A 16,711-nucleotide genomic window follows, 5' to 3' on the forward strand; every position below is an offset into this window, starting at 1 on the left:
CATTACTGCAAAGGAGACTTAGGAAGTCATGCCCACCTTAAAGATGTTGTCGTACGATTGATGAGCTAAACCATGGCATCATGCAGAATTGTTGTCTGTAAAATTCCTATAGAGAAAGGAAATCAGGAAATCTTTCACTTTTACATGATTACTCATTTCATTGGAGTCTTGTTACTTGAAATGTGCTGTTGTTTGCTAACACGTGTCTGTTGCTAAAACCCTGGGGCTATGGACACTCGCTTACTATTTGGCTGGAGAGCTATGCACTTTTGCAGCTAATATGGGTCATTGGAAAGATTTTCTTCCAAACAGATCCTCCCCCTTCTCATTCCTAAAGCAGCCACAGCACTTACGTGGGGAAGCCCTCTTTTCTCATCTAAATGCCCACAGAAATGAACTTCAGCCCACAGCTGGGGCACCAGTGTGTAAGGTTAAGGATTGCAGCAGCCATGCAATGGGGAATAGCTTGCTGTTTGCCAGGTGCCTCAGACACATTCTCTTAATCCTTAACACCAGTCTAACACATAGCAGATGCTTGTGCTTATTTACAGAGCCTAAATGCACACAGAACCCTGAAAAGACCTTGAGATAGGGGAAGAAGAGAAAAGCACAAACCCTTATTTCCTTACCTTGAGATCAGCTCCAAGAAGACTACTCTCACTCTCACCTGATGAGACATACCTAAGGACCCACTTCTTACCTAAGCTTCATGTCTTTAATACTCTTTCCTGACAGAAAACCTCAGTTCATTTGCTTCCCGTTCCTTGGGGTCCCCTGGGCCTCTCTTCAACTTCCAATCACTCTTCACTCCTGGGATTATCGGTATTAATTTATTCGGGAAGCATTTTCCACACTCCTGCCCCAAGGCTAGTGTCTGCCCTCAGCTATCTAGGGACATTGATGGCTTTTTTGGTGGGCAGGGGCCATCCTCTCCGATCCCGGTAGCAAACAGATATTGCTGATAATGACTTGGCTGAACTGCCAGCAAGTCATTAACCTTCGTTAGGGTAAAATGCTTTCCCACCTGGTGAAGTCGTACTCCAATCTCATATTGCAATCTGTTCAATAAATAAGGCATTTCCTACAACACACACACTGACAGTCACACTTTATACAAAAAAATATAAACAGCTTCAATGGATATATCTCATTACCAGTCCTAGACATTACAATAATCATTATTTTTGGGAGTTAATGGTGATACCATTCTCATCCATGATGAGACTGGTCTCAACTAGGTCAGGAAATTTAGGGGATTTTTGAGTTTGACCCTTCTTCCTGCTGGAAGTCACTAACATCTGTCTGTGTACTGGCTGAGCACCAGCTAACACAGGAGTTGCTTGTTCCTAGAAGAGTTTCTTTTTCTTTAGGGAAACTGTCGGTTTAGAAGCCACCGGCAACCCATCAAGACCTTGCTGTGTGAGGGTTAACCTTCACTTCAGAGGCACAGCTGATGAATTAATACTCTGTAGTTGGAGGTGAGAGTAAATCTGCGACATCTTGGGGCCACTTGAGCTACTTGTATGGAGTGATATCTGTGGTGTTTGCAGTGATGCTGGAGAGGGGTGGTAGCATAAGGAAAAGGATCCCTTTTTTGCTCTGTATGTTTAACTAGACTTGCCTTCTTTAGTGCATGGTGAGTATTGAAGTTATAAACACAACAGTCCTTATGCTTCAGCCATGTGAGCTAAATGTTTCTATACATGAGAGGATGTATTATCTCACATAAATGTTGTCATTTAAAGTCAGGTGTTGGCTCCTTCCATGTCAGCAACTAAGACAGGGCCCCGCGGAGTCTGCTACTCCTGAATACTATGCCAAGATGGAGTGAACTGCCCTTTGGGAGGTCCCTGTGGGTTGTAGAAGGGGTCTCACTGAAAGAAATACTCACATAGGCTTGTGTTTTTTGCCCCCTTTGTAGGTTACCAACAGGAGCACTGACAACCCAACACACCATGTCTGCTAAAACAGCCAGGATTTGTTTTTTTGTTAAATTCTAAGACCCGCATTCACCACAGGTTTACCAGGAAAATAGCAGGTCCCTGGAACAGTATCTCTGCTTTGTGACAAAGCATTTGCAAAGAGAAATGCTCCATAAGCGTGCACTCTCCCAGCTGTTCTGGTGCTCACTGGTGATGCCGGCCGCTCAGGGTTACGTGCTGAAGCTACTGAAAGCAGCAAGGCAGGGATTTTCCAGAGAGCTACCAGGGAATTAAATGTCTGGATTCCTTTTGCATTCCACAGGCACTCGGCTGCTGAATTGTGCCCCCAGGTTCATTTTCCACTTCAGCTCTGGTACTGGAGGAACGCTCAATAGAGAGGAACATGCCCACTTGCCAGCCAGCTAGACAGTGCCAAGAGCAACATTAGCAGGATTTATCAGACAGACGGCCAGGGCACTAGCACAGAACTATCTCAGGAATCTCAACACTGTTACCACAAACCTATCTTAAGTTTTGATTTTGAAAATATGTTCTTCTTACTCAGGAGAAACATCAGATAAATTACGCAGTCCTGCCTCTCCCAGGAGTGAGCCAACAGCTACAGTAGCTAAAGGTACCTCTTGGCAATATTTTTCACATTTCAGCATGGTAATTGCTTAACACTGAAATTCACAATTGAAAAGAATTGGGGAATTAAATGAAAATGCCTCCTGATGGTCTGTTGAGTTACAAGCCCTCTTCTTATCACGGTGAAGTAAACAGTGGCATCAGGTGCTGTGCATACCCTTTGGTAGCTGGAGGCACTTTTAGGAGGCTCCTAACATGTCATGTCTCCCTTCACCTCTCAGAAGCTCTGCTAGCCTGGTGGGGCAGCATCCAGCAGCAAGCACTACGCTCAGGGCACTTCTGGGCTGTTGTTCTGCCTGATGCACAAGAGATTGAGTCAGACAACCTCTTGGACAAAAAGAGCCCAATTAATATAGTTCAAGGCAGCACCCAAGGTTCTGTAGCTGTGGCTATATTACTTATCTCCTCTGAACTGGCAGAAAGGTACATGCAGCGTCTGCACCACTGTGTTTTACATTTATTATTCAGGGAACAAAACACATAAGAGCAGGGGAATGTAAATACAGGCAGGAGAAGATGAGCCAAAGCATGCTGCAGATGTACCTGCTTTTTTCCATCACCTCTAAGAAAACTCACTGATGAGCCTGGAGATAAAATCCTCTACTATAGATATCAGAAATCAGGTGAGACGAGTCCCACTCCAGCTGTTCATGGGCAATGTGACGTACAAGCAAAGGTCAACTTGAAGCTGGTCATTGAAAACTAATGATTCAAAATCAATGAGAAGCGAGGGATAAAGAGGAGTCAGGCTCCTGGTACTTTTGGCCTGGTTTTACAAAAGTCTTTCTGAGCTTGTATCATGTGAATGTAGCCTGTATCTTTGTGGCCAAAGTCTTTAAACATGATTTACATAACTCTGTTTCCTCCTGAGGATGACTGCATGTGAAATTCAGGACAGAGGGAAGGCTTTGGTATTAGGCTATGGTCATTTCAGAAGGGATATAGGCAATGAGCTTAATCTTTGTGTGTCAGATTATAAGGTGCTACAGGGTTGCTAACCAATCACAAATATATATATATATAAAAAATCAATTTAATGAGTGGTGAATTTACCATGTTTTCTAATAGAATGAATCATGGAACGGTTTGGGTTGGAAGCGACACTTAAAGGTCGTCTAGTCCAACCCCCCTGCAATGAGCAGGGACATCTTCAGCTACATGAGGTTGCTCAGAGCCCCGTCCAATGTGTCCTTGAATGTTCCCAGGGATGGGGCATAAACAGAGTCAGGTAAGCACACTAGCCACTTCCATCAAATATTTGCTCAAATTTAGTTAGGCCACACTCATACTCTGTTCTGTTTGCCATTCCCACACTCCTCTCTCCCAGAGCTATGGAGGGATTATAAATTTTAATTTTTTCATAGAGTTTACTTGAAGAAGCCAGGATAAAAATGGCCTAGGAGCTTATGATATTATCTAAGCTATATGGGTAATGGTAGGATGCAACCACTAGGAAATTGGAAACAGCTGCTACCAGTTATGTTCACGTAATTCATATTCATGCACCTAACTCGTATTTTAATTAAATAAGTTAAAACCCCAACTCATATTTTAATTAAATAAGAAGTTAAAATCCCTGTAGATGTTGTGCTCAGAGCTCATCTTTCCCTGAGCAATGCAACAAATTATTTATCTGCAAATCAACAGGAGGCACTAAATTCTAGAACATAAGGGTTTTTATTCAATCATACTTATTTATACTCTGAATATTTTATAATATTTTGACTACTATAAAATAAGTTGTTTTCTAAATAAGTATTAATTTTGCACATAAAATCTCACAAAATTAGAAGTCATATACTAAAAACCTCATGAAAGAATGTAAAATTAAGTAACAAATCTTAAAATAAGAATAAAATTCAATTCACTTGGAAATGAAGTTAATTGATTAGAGAATTTTTAAATGGATATTCAAAATTTTCCTAAACTATATACTTCTCCAACCAGTGGGGGATGTCTTTAATGGAATTTTCTTTTTGTGAGAGTTTTACAAAAAGATTTGTTTTTCTGAATCAGAATGAAAAAGTTAAAATATGACCCCCCCTCAGACTGGAAATCCCAGCTGTGCAGAAGATACATTGAAAAATACTTTGTGTGATTGTTAATATTGTATTATTCACTGTCCTCTGGGAAAGCTAGTATTAGACAATGACATTTGTCCTTGTTTTGCACTCTATGTGTGGAGAACATCTGTGTACCTCCACTGTTAAGGCTACAGCCATGCAGACACAAATAAGGTCCATGCACCAGCTCTGTGGACTCTAGACCCTACAGAGCATGTAACCCAATCTCCTTTCATTTCAGGGGGAAAAAAAAAACAGTCTGGAAATTTGATTTGCCTCAAATCAGCCATAAAGCATTAAAAAGCACAAGCTTCTTAATTTACGCAGTCTCAAAACTGCAGGCATTTCTAATATCATTTCTGCCCTTTATTCAGTGGTGACAAGTCCTGAGGGGGTAAAGGAGTAGGATGAAGCAGTGACTGTTGCACACTCTCTAGCCTAATTATCACTTAATCAACCCTAGTGGTGTCAAAAAAACCCCGCAGAAATGTCAATCCGTTTTCAACTCTTGGCTCCCTTGTGCCCCAGAAGGCCCCCTTGTTTTAAGCATTTTAAAAACAATTTTGGGGACTCTGAGCTTTTTCTTCTTTTTATTTTTCATCTTTTTCTACTACTACAGGTTTTCATCCTTCAAAACTTTTTGTATACGTTCCCACAAAGCAACCTGTTAAAGCCCAGTGCTGCTTCTAAGACATTTCCCAGACTGTTTACCTCTTGACTGGAGCAAAATTGGAACCTTGAGCATGATGAGCATTGAAGATGATTGAGCAGAGCAAACAAGTCTTTTTTTCCTTTGAGACAAAGTAGACAGAAAACAGATTTGGATCTACTGGGTCATAAGAGATATGATGAACACAGAAAGCCACACTTGTCCAGGAGATGGAACTCCATCACAGACCCAAATCCTCTGACGACGGGGAAGGTCATACTTGTTGATGGACTCTGGTTTTGCCCCTGACCACAATAGTAGCTTCTAACTACCTCCCCAACTTTTCTGAGATGCCTCTCCCCGTTTCTAGTCCTCACACTTACATTGTTGAGCCACCACTTTTTAAATGTGTAGCACGATTGACGGGTCCCTTGCTATTGCTGTGCAGAAGGAAGTCTCTGCCCTTAGAAACAGCAAGGGCAATGGTGTCCAAAGGAAGCTATGCCAGTCTTACGCCTTCAATGGCATAGGCAGAAACAAGAGGGTGAGAGATGAACCACTTTTTTTTTGTATGGTGCTGAGGCCAGAGGAATGGAGAAAACAAGTACTCGTACTGGTATGGGCCAAACATCTAAGGGGCATCTGGTAAAAAAGGTGAAAAAGGCAAAAAAGGTAAAAAAGGTATGCAGAGGCTGTGAAGGGCAGGAGCCAGGCTAGCAGCTGCCAAGGTAACGCAAAGTTCCCTGACTGAGAAAACTTACACTAACACTAAGTGAAATGAGTATCCAAACACAACCTTTAGCCTTGTAGATAGAGAAGCATCTCCCCAGCTTTTAATATCCCCATTGAAAAAACAGATTAGTTTTGGAATGTATAATATACAGCAAAGTAAATATTCCCTTTCTCAAAAAAAAAAAAAAAAAGCACCCATTTTTGGTTTCTCTTCAAACACCTTAAATTGCAAGCAAGAACAGAAAATTATAGTTTTTCTTTTGCTAGTCATCTCTTACACATACAAAAAGCACATTGCTTTTGTGAAATACCCACATGAAACCTGGAGCTCCCCTTGGAAAAACACTAAGTTGGTCCAATATCCTCACAGACAGGATCAAAACCAGTGCTCTGCTGGGAAAGCCAGTAGACTTGGCAGATCTGAGTGTGTTTACTCTCATGGGTCCTGTGCATACAGATTCAGGCATTCCTGCCAGGAGTCCAAAACTCCTGTAATAGCAAATTAGTTTTGAGGAATAAATGGGGACTTAGTCTGCTGCTGGGTTGACTGAATAGTATTTGCTTGTAGTTGTGATTTTAAGAGATTCCCCCAACACCACGCTAAGCATCAGGATCAGTTTTGCTTATAAAATGTCCCCTTTTTCCAGGGAAACCCATGGTTCTGACTGACTGATTTCAGATGGGAAGTACAAAGTGTTTACCTAAAATCTTTGGATGGTGAAGGTAATTTTGTTTTCTAACTAGCAGTTCTTAGCTCTCAAGCAAGTAGCACCGAGGGTTTCAGGGTTTCACTTCCCAGCTCATCATTCTGCAGAGGGAGACACTTCTACAGAAGAAGATACGTTTAGCCTTAAGATCCTCAGAAAGAAATTTTAGGAGCATCTTCAGTAATCCTTAACTGCAACATAATTTTTAGCATGTTCTCTCTGCTACTATTTTCCCTTATTACCTAAAGACCTCTCAGAATACAGTGATTTGGGGCTCATGAGACTTTCAGAAAGCCCAACTTCATATTGGATCTGCTCAGGGTCACCTTTAAAATCAGGCCCCTGTTTTTTAAAATTGGGCCTTTTTTTTTTCTTTAAGGCTGGGAACACAGCTTCGGAGGCATGAAAAATAACCGACACTAACAGGATGCTTCTATATTGTCAAATTAAAGGGCTTCCCTGCTAGTTGCCAGGCTTCCGTGTTATTTTGCACCCAACATACTTTCTAAAGTGAACTAAAAATTACACTGTGGGGTGAATTGGTCATGGGCTAGTAGAGTGTCCACACCGTGATGTGGATGCTACAAAACAGACATGAGCAGTACCACAAGAAGTTTCTTCACCCTCTCATCACCCTCCCTCACTGTTCTGGAGGCTGCAGGGTCTTCCAAAATCTCATGCCAAGCCCCTGCATACACATGTACGTCACTTAAACGTGAGTGTGAAGGATTAAAAGGTTATCTAGCCTTGAAACAGACACTAAGGAAACCAAGATCTTGTTGATATTCGCTTGGATATGGACAACACACCTGGCTGCTGCTGGCAGGAGACACCCCCTCACCCCCACCAGCAGCAATACAAGAAGACAGTGCTGGAGGTGATTCAGCATAGAGCTGTGAAGCTGGGGAACAATGCCTGCTGGCCTGCTCTGAACCTCCAGCCTGAATTATCCCACCATCGTATGAGCCTATGAAATGCTAAGGACCAGCTGCATACAGATTTGGGACAGAAGCTGGAGCTGAAAGGCAGCTGCATACATCTGACAACGTTTCCAGGTTATATTTGCCTCTGTGCTGGAGTCTGTTCTCCTCACACACAGAGTGGAGCCTGACAGCCTCTGTCTTAGCCATGAATGGACCAGGCAGGTGCTACTCAATTCCTAGTGCATGACAGGTTCAGGACACAGGCATAGAGGCAAGGCGACAAAACAGAGAGTTGCGATGCTTTCTCCCTACATCTCAGGGTCCTTCTGGGACACCGGGCTCCTCAAACATTGTGTTCATCATCTACCCATGATGGGTCTGCTCAGAGTAGGTGATGGAGGCAAACAGACAAGTTATATCTTGACTTTATGGTGTGCTCCTGGCACTCTGCTGTGTAGATGCCACCTATTGACTCCCAAAGGAGATTTGACCATTCCTCCACCACTTGTGGTATATGGGCATACAGGTTATGTGAGCATGACTGCCTCAGAGAGTGATTATGCAGCTGTAGCTGTTTATTTTCTACATAACATGCAAGGGGGAATCCAGTATTACAAAATGCTTTTTGGAAGCTGAAGTCAAATAACACCTTCCAGAGCCTTTGAGTACTAGGAAGTACCACATTCTTCCCCCAGAAAGCGTTGTGTGTGTGCTGCCCAGGTCTGCTGTCAGCTCCATGCCTGGAATACAGAATTTAGCTTCTTTCTATGAATGTTATCTACACCTGGGCAGCATTTGAGTCCCAGACACATTACTGAAAGGGAGCAGGGTCTTGGGAGACTTGAATTTTGCTCTGCCTTCAACTGTTGGCATTTCTCCAGGCCTGTGAAGTGCAGTTGAGGTGGGATTTCTGTGTTTGATGTGAGAATTAGCAACACCTTCAAGTATTACCCATACAAGGGCCTCCCATTTCCACGACATGGAAATTTTTCCTTCCATGGCTGTTGCTGAAGCTTAAACATATAGCCATCACTTTAAATCACCAAAAGAAAACCTTTGTTTATTGCAGACTGTCTCTGTGTTTGGGACAACAGCAAAAGCAGAAGATGATTCACCAGCACCTTCTATTGTGTCTCTCTGTAACAATTTATCATGTTCAGAAATAAAGGAGAGACTGTGAGGACAGATTTCCTCAAAACTCTCAAACATGGCAGACTTTTCCTGTGTCAGACTGATGTTCCCAGGTTTCCAGTGACATTTTCTGAAGAGTGCTCTATATGCACTGCCTCAGTGTGCTAGTGAAATAGCAGACATTGCTCAGCCCAAATAAATCTGCATCATCAAGCTCCTTAGAGTGTTAGTATCAGGCCACTGTGGTTGTGCCTGCAGAGGAGAGGGGGGTGGAGAGGGGAAAGACGTGTGGTAACTTGTTTCAGTGGCTGGCAATCACCTTTCTGGAAGATAATAATCACAATCTCTGCCAGGTAAGTTAGACCTAAGGAAAAGAGTTTATTTTTTCAGAATTTCATTTTGTTTCTTTACAACCATTAATTGGAACTCTCTGGAGAGTCTGTGCGGAGTGTGTGGAAACCAGTACTGAAGGCAGGAAGTTAATATCACTATTTTATCTGTTGCACTTTTAAGATGAAGCCTCTAACAGGGTGGCATAACCTGGCATCCTGACGAGCCAGGATGCAGCATGGTCCCTGGTCAGACACTGGCTTTCCAGCCTGAGATATACAGAGAGCTGGTCAGTCTCCTGCCAGCGTGGGAGTGGAAGAAGGGACTGTTCTGCCTTCTTTAATCCCAATGTTTCTCAAAGAAATAATGACATGGTGGTTGCTGACCCTCTCCATCCTCATTAGACCCTGAACTAAGAACTCCTGAAACCCTAGTTCCTGTGAATAAATGATTACTATGGAATTGCAAGTTTAACTACCAAAAAAAGGAAGAATTCAGAACTTCTTTTGACGAGCTAGAGACGTGGCCAAATAAGCCAGAAAAGCTCTAAAATAAGATGGTAAATAAAACCGTAAAGCTTACTCAGAAGAAAACCCTTTACTAAACCTTTTTAGTTACTTTGTAGATCTGTCTCATGAGTGTTTCGGCGACTGGAATAGCACCCACCACATCCATTAATTGCATCAAATCCAGGTGCTTGCTTGAAGCCAACATTTAACCATGCAAATGAACATTTTTGTGTTCAAGGTAATTCCAGCAGCTACTCACGTGTACCAGCAGCTGCTCTGTGTCTGCAACTACTCTTTGTTTTCACCCAAACAAGTTTTTGCATGTGCATCCATTGTGCCTGTTTATGAAAATGTCATTTGTAAATATTTACTTTATATTTTAATAACTTCTATTAACACCCCTCAAGAAGTTGTTACCACTGCAGCAACTGGCTCAACATGGATAAATACCTAGGCTGAGATTTAACAGATATTTCTCTGCAGTGAATGCCAGCTTAAACTATTCCTACCCCCTACTTCTTCTTGAAGTATCTGTCAATATTGTCTTGTCATTTCCTTTTCATCTTTAGCCAAGTAAATATCTTCAATTAGACTCAAATAATGTGGATTGTGCCCTACATGGAGGCCTGAAATTGGATCACATCTCAGTGTTTCAGATTTCCATATCATTGTATCATAATTATTACAAATACCTGCATCTGGAAATTGGTGCAGCTAGAGCTTAGATGACTTCTCAGATTCATGCAGCAAGGTAGCAACAAAGATAATAAAATACTTTGTTACCTCAGTCACTTTAAGAAAAACCCCACCTTTCTGAAGTTATGCCCAAGGGTGATGGCCTTAAAGTCATGCCATTGACCCAGAGGATATTTTGTCGTACCTATAGCCAAGATGCCCTCAGCTTGTCAATTCATCTTTCCTGGTGGATCAGGGAAACACAGTGGGCTCCACATTTTCCTGAGGTTTCCCTCAGAGTAACAAATGGCTAGGGGCAGCTCCAGCTGTGCCGGGTGGTGCTGCACATGGATATTCATCCATCGCACGGGCCTGCCATGGTGAGCAGCTCACATATGAAGCAATTACACATTGATAGCCTGTTTGCTGAGAACTGCAATGGGACACAGCTTCACCCCACATCCTGTTGCATGTGTTTTACTCATCACTCAGGTGGGAACCATCCAAAGCCCTCAGTGCTTAATCTGTAGCTGTGACTGACCACATCCAACAGTCTCTGGGTCATATGCAGTGATAATATGCACTAGTTATGGAGAAGTCAGACAGATGTTATTGCTCTTCTTCCTGAAGAGACTTCAGGTCAAGTTTTATGTATTTCCTATGAATTGTCAGCAGTGTTCTACTAGAGCCATCATACTCACATCATCAGGCTGTCCTTGATTGGCCTTCCCTTGTTCTCAATGACATGAAAACCTTGGCTACCAGAGCAGAGATGCGGGGGATTTACATATACCATATAGTTTTTATAATACCAATACCAAATTCCATTTGTAGTTCCATCCCACATGGGCTTGTGGGATGATTCATTTCAGTCTGCTGCCCAAAGGTACTTGTGAGAACTCCTGGCACTCAACTTGTCATCTCCTCAGAAGCCAATTTGTCCATCACCTTGAGGTGGGTCAAAGGCTTCCCAACTAGATTAATTTCTAACCTTACGATAGTGTATCTGCAAGCTCCCCTTAGTGTAGAGGGCACTTTTACCAAACACTTACTGCTGGAAGTAACTGGATATTATTGCTCTTTGGGGCATCCCACAAGGGTGCCTGTCCATTGAAACAGGCTGATGTACAATGCTGAAGGTTATTTGCAAAGCTTGAGGATTACTGTACTGCTAGTTTAGAGAGGGATTATATCCCTAAGAGTCCGGTCCTGGTTTTGGTTTGGTTGTTCTGCTCTTTTAAATAATGCCAACAGCTCCCAGGGGAGGAGATGGATTTAGTTCTCCCTGTTATTCATTGCCACTAATAAATACCAAATGGCAAAACAGCAGCTAGACTGGAGGATACCCTGCCCTCCCCCAGACTGTGAGATCCCCCAGAGAATGCCACCACTGCCCACTAAAGCGGAAATATAAATTGTTGTCAAAAAGAGATTATTCCAGCCATCGTGGGCTTCTCTATGTAAACGCAGAGCAGCCAGACTGAAAGCGGTGGGATCCTAGCAGTGAGCCTGCTGGGGAGGGAGCATGGCCCTACGAGGAGAAATCTCTGGGATGGCTGGCAGAGCTACTGGGAAATCACAGAGGACCAGCTGGGTGCTGTGGTTTTGCAGACAGAGGAGAGTGCAGGGCTGTGCGTGTGATGGGTAAACAGAAACGAGCTGGTCTGTAAAGAACACATCACCATACAAGATGTTTGGTGAGTTAGATTAATTCCTAGAAGGAAAAAAAAAGTGTAAAAATCTATTGACATGACTCCTTAATTAGGGAGCTTGCACTTTCTTCACCCGGAAGGCAATTAAGGCAGTGCTAGGAAAGGCTGTACTGGTGTCTCTAAGAGAAATCAGAGTGAACAAAGGCAAGCTGCCCCCTCCCCCATCTCTCTGCAGAGCCTCAGTATTGCTCCCCTGATGCTGGAAATAAAAACAGCACTTGCCAGAGCTGAGCTGCCTGGAGACGTCGTCAACTCCGCTTGAGTTGTTTGCTGGCTCGCAGGCAATCTGGCAGAGCCCGTCCACCTGCCAGGCTGTGGGGGCTCTGCGTGCTGTGTCAGCAATGCCGTGCTACCTGCCGGCACCCTCTTCCTGCTGCCCTGGCAGAGCAGAGGCTGGTGCGGAGCATTCTGCAGCCTCCTGCTGCCCTGCTACCCACCCTGCTGAGGCTCTCCGGCATGGCCCGTAAGCATGACTTATCTCTAACTCCCCTCTGGTAATCATGGGACTGGACACTGCTTGTCTTGTGAATGGGGAAATATGACTAGAAGCAGGTTCCCTGCTTCATGCTTCTTACCAGCCCCCTCTCCATCTTCCCAGGAGATAACATCACTCTGGGAACTGCCGCTCCTGCTGACAGGGAATGACCAGGGGCAGGAATGCTTGCCTCTGTGCACGTGCCTGTGTGCGTGTGTTGGATCTTGTGATCCAAAATCAAGTGTCAAACATGACAGCTCCAGCTGAGCCTGTGGAAGTCCCTCAGGTAGTTATTGTGACTTAGAGCACAAAAAAATTAGGATCAAATTATTAATATAAGTATTATTTCCCATAATTTATTAAATGATCCTAGCTCTACAAACAAAGCTGAAGGAGTAGCCTCCGTTATTTTACAGCTTCTGCTGCAGCCTGGCTCTTCAGCAGCCCCTTCTCAGTGAAACCAGTATTCTGTATTTTTGGGATTTCATCTCAGAGATGACCAGCCAATGGCTCTCCCAGGGTAAAAAGTGAAGAAGGATGGAGAGAACATCACGGTTTCATCAAATCTCATTGATGTCTGCCTCGGCCCTCAGGCTCTTCTGCAGAAGCATCACCTGGAAATCTGACAGTGGAGTTATCTATGCAAAACCTTGTGTGCTACAGGTCTGATAAGGTATTTGAAGTACTTCAGGACATTACCTTGGCCTCCGAGAGGCAGAATGGGAAGTTCTGTAGCCTCCTGGTAGGGGCTGCAAAATATTCAAAGTATTTGAAAGCAGTATAAAATTCACCAAACTTCAGACCTGCTGGCAATACAGGAACTTAATGTTTCTGGCCAACCTCTGATCGGACAGTCACTAGATGGTGGCTCCAGAAGCAGATTCGTCCCCACCACCTTGCCACTGGCCAGCTTTGGGAAACCTGGCTCCCCTCTCTCTGCCTCCCTCTCTCCCCAGGCACATTTTGCCTTGTCTCTGCTGACTCTAGGTTTTCCAGGATAGGGGCCCTCTCATGCCCATCTTAATACAATCTCCAAAACTACACTGATTGCAGCTTCTTGGTGCTACTTATTATAAATGAGTCAGAGAAAACAGGGCTAGAAGAGACCTTGAGAGGTCACCTTGTCCATCTGCCTGTTCCATAGTCGAACAACAGAGTTAGATACTGATCCAATCTGTGCTGGACCTCTGCCATCTCTTGCTCTGGCACCATGGTGGAAGCTACACAATTTTCCCTGATAAGCTAGTCCATGTCTGCACTATCATCTTTATCATGAGAAAGCTTTCCCTAGTACCTAAGCCCCTTCCATTTTGTCCTTCTCCTAGCTCATTATATTTATTCTATTTGAAAACTGGTACCATACGCCTACCACCACCACCTTCACCACCACCTTGGTCATTTCTTCCATAGACTAAACAATCCCAGAGATTTCCCTTACAGGTGTCAGTGCCAAAAGCAGCAAAGTCTTGACAGTAATTTTAGTCCCACTAAAGGGAACCTTTGAATACCTATATAAATAGCCAGTGAATTATCCAACAGCAGAACACCCACCCTGGCAAGCAGAAGTGATTAAACATGTCAATTCCACACATTTGTTGATATCCACCACTGTCTGGCTCCACATACACCCGAAACCCAAAGTGAAACCCAGCCACTAAGACCTCACAGAAAGCTTGCACAGATGTATGCAAATGCACTGGCTTCATGCTGCTTTGCTTAGCGGCAGTTGGATGTGGGTGTGATGGCTGGCTAGGAAAGGTGAGGGAACAGCAGCCGCTTTGCACCTGGACAGGGAGAGGCTATACTCAATGAGCCTGTCATTTGAGTTGCCTGGGGCCAGCCAGCAGGGATGGGATGAGATGGGATGGGATTGGATGGGATGAGATGGGATGGGATGGAGTCAGGCCTGAAGGGCAAGGAAGTAGCAACATGAGGAGGAATGCACAACTGGAAAACCGTGGGAAGAACTGCAAGATGTCTATGCAGGCCATTGGGTTGTGAAGAAAAATGAGTACTCTCTTGGTTTCCTAACTTAGCTGAGGTGCTTGGCTGGACAAAGGGTCTCATTTCACGTCTTCCCCCAGGGCACATGCTGCCTTTTTGCTCCTGCTCTGAAGGAGCAACGGAGCCTTGGTACGTTATGCCTGTGACAGTTCTCAGTGACTTCCCTCTCCTGCCTTCCTTGAGAGTGCAGGCTCAGCAAGGCTTGGGAGAAATTAGGAATGAAGCAAAACAGTCCTGTTGCCAAGTCAGGGGAAGCAAAGCCAACAATTGACATAACATTCAGAGAGTACATAGGTGGCATCATTGCAATGTCTGTCTTTATCCCAAGATCCAGGAGCTGAAAGACACGGTGTGGAATCTGAGAAAATTTTAAGCAAGAGTGGAAGTGACTAATAGCATATTAATTCACAGTTACAGATAGGCATCAAACTCAATAAACAGCAAGCTCTGAAAAGGCCAGGTCATCTCCTGAACACCAACAGCATCCCAAAGGATCCTGGGGCTCAGGACACACAGCAAACTACCTGCAGGAATGTGTCCCCCTCTCTTAGATAGTTTCAGGACAACATGGTTAGCCATTGGCCAGCAGCACATAAAATCAAAATGTTCTGAGCTGATGTGCAAGACACACTCCTTTTTACTGACATTTACTCTCTCCCTTACCCTGAATACACTATGTGAGACCTGAGTTATCCTTAGCATATCCACCACAAGTTCAAATAGAAGGCCCTTTTACTGTCTACATTTTGTAGTTCTTATCTAAGCATTACATCTAACACAGCTAGGACAAAACTGCTCTGTGGAAATCATGTGCTAAGCAGAAGTCCTTGCTGAAGAACAGCTTACAAGCGTCCTATTTCTTTCAGAGCCTTGACCACTTCTGACCTTTTCTCCATGTGACTTTAGGTTACGTTAGGTTCTCAGGTTAAAAAATCTGCACTATCACAGAAATTCCAGATGGAAGGCTGTTTGTTTTCATCTTCCTCTGAATGTCCTGTCAAGCAGTTTGCTGCTACTCAAAATCCAGACAAACAAGATAACTGCACGCGCAAATCCTGTTTGTGCTGTTGGGCTTCTTCACTAAATATAGCTGAGTGGAGGAGCCCTGACTGATAACACAGTGGAGTCCTCTGCTTATCTGCACCACGGCCATGGCACCTGCAGGGGCAATAAACAATTTTCCATGAGTTGTTCCACCAGACTCAGAGTTTAGGGGTATAAAAGCTGAGAAAACAGTCAAAAACCTTGCTTGTGTTTCTCTTGCAGTAAACAGAAGGAGTGAGGGACTACACAGGGGTGATTCATCCCACCTCTCCTACGTGCCCTTTTAAGGATGGGGTGACTCACTCTCAGAGGTGCCTCCCCCTTTGGTGACAGACCTGGCTGCTCCTCCCGTGGCAGGGAGACTTTCCATCTCTCCCGCTGGCCGCAGGCTGATGGAGCCACACTCTTGCACTGCAAATTCTCATCTCACTCACTCCATTTTAAACCTGGAACTGCTCCATGAAAATTAAAGGCTCGTTTTCACTGGGGTCTTCCAGCTGCTTAACACAAACCCTCTGTCGACTGGCTGGTGAAGCTGGGTTTACATCAGCCTGGCTCCAGCCGAGCAGACTGTCCAGCCTGACCCAGTAAAGCAATTCACATTAGTGCAGCATTGACTGAGTGGGACAAATTCTCGACAACTTTTTGGGTTTTGTAGCCTTTTCTCCATAGCATGAAGTGTTCCCTGGGGAAGCTCATTCTTCTGGTGTCTCAAGAAGTTGGGGCATGATCATGTGTCGGCTTTGAAATCCCTCAGTGGCTTAATTCCTTGAGGAATGAGAGCAATAGTGAGAGAGGGGTTTGGGTGTTCTTTGTTGGGTGGGGATTTTTTTTTGTTTGGTTTGGGGTTTTGGGTTGGGGTTTTTTTTTTCACTTGCAGTCTATACTTTGACTCTGTCTCAGCAAGGGGAAAGCCAACTGGAGGTGGCTGAATTTTCAAATCTGTCTGTTTCTCCTCCAGAGGATATTTCCGTGTAATCCCAAAGCCATGCAAACAGACCAACTGTGCAAGAATGGAAATCTTGTTCAGGGCTCAGTTAGGCTCTTTCTGTAACGTCCTCTATGGGAGATCTTGGAAGAGATTGTCACAATGGCCAGATTTTTGTCTTTTAACAAACATGCCGTATCTTGGCTCCATTTCCTCCCCTGCTTATCACTATTTTGTTAGCTTGAAGATAACTTCCAGG

Source organism: Phalacrocorax aristotelis, chromosome 1 (assembly GCF_949628215.1).
Source record: "Phalacrocorax aristotelis chromosome 1, bGulAri2.1, whole genome shotgun sequence".
Lineage (NCBI taxonomy): Eukaryota > Metazoa > Chordata > Aves > Suliformes > Phalacrocoracidae > Phalacrocorax > Phalacrocorax aristotelis.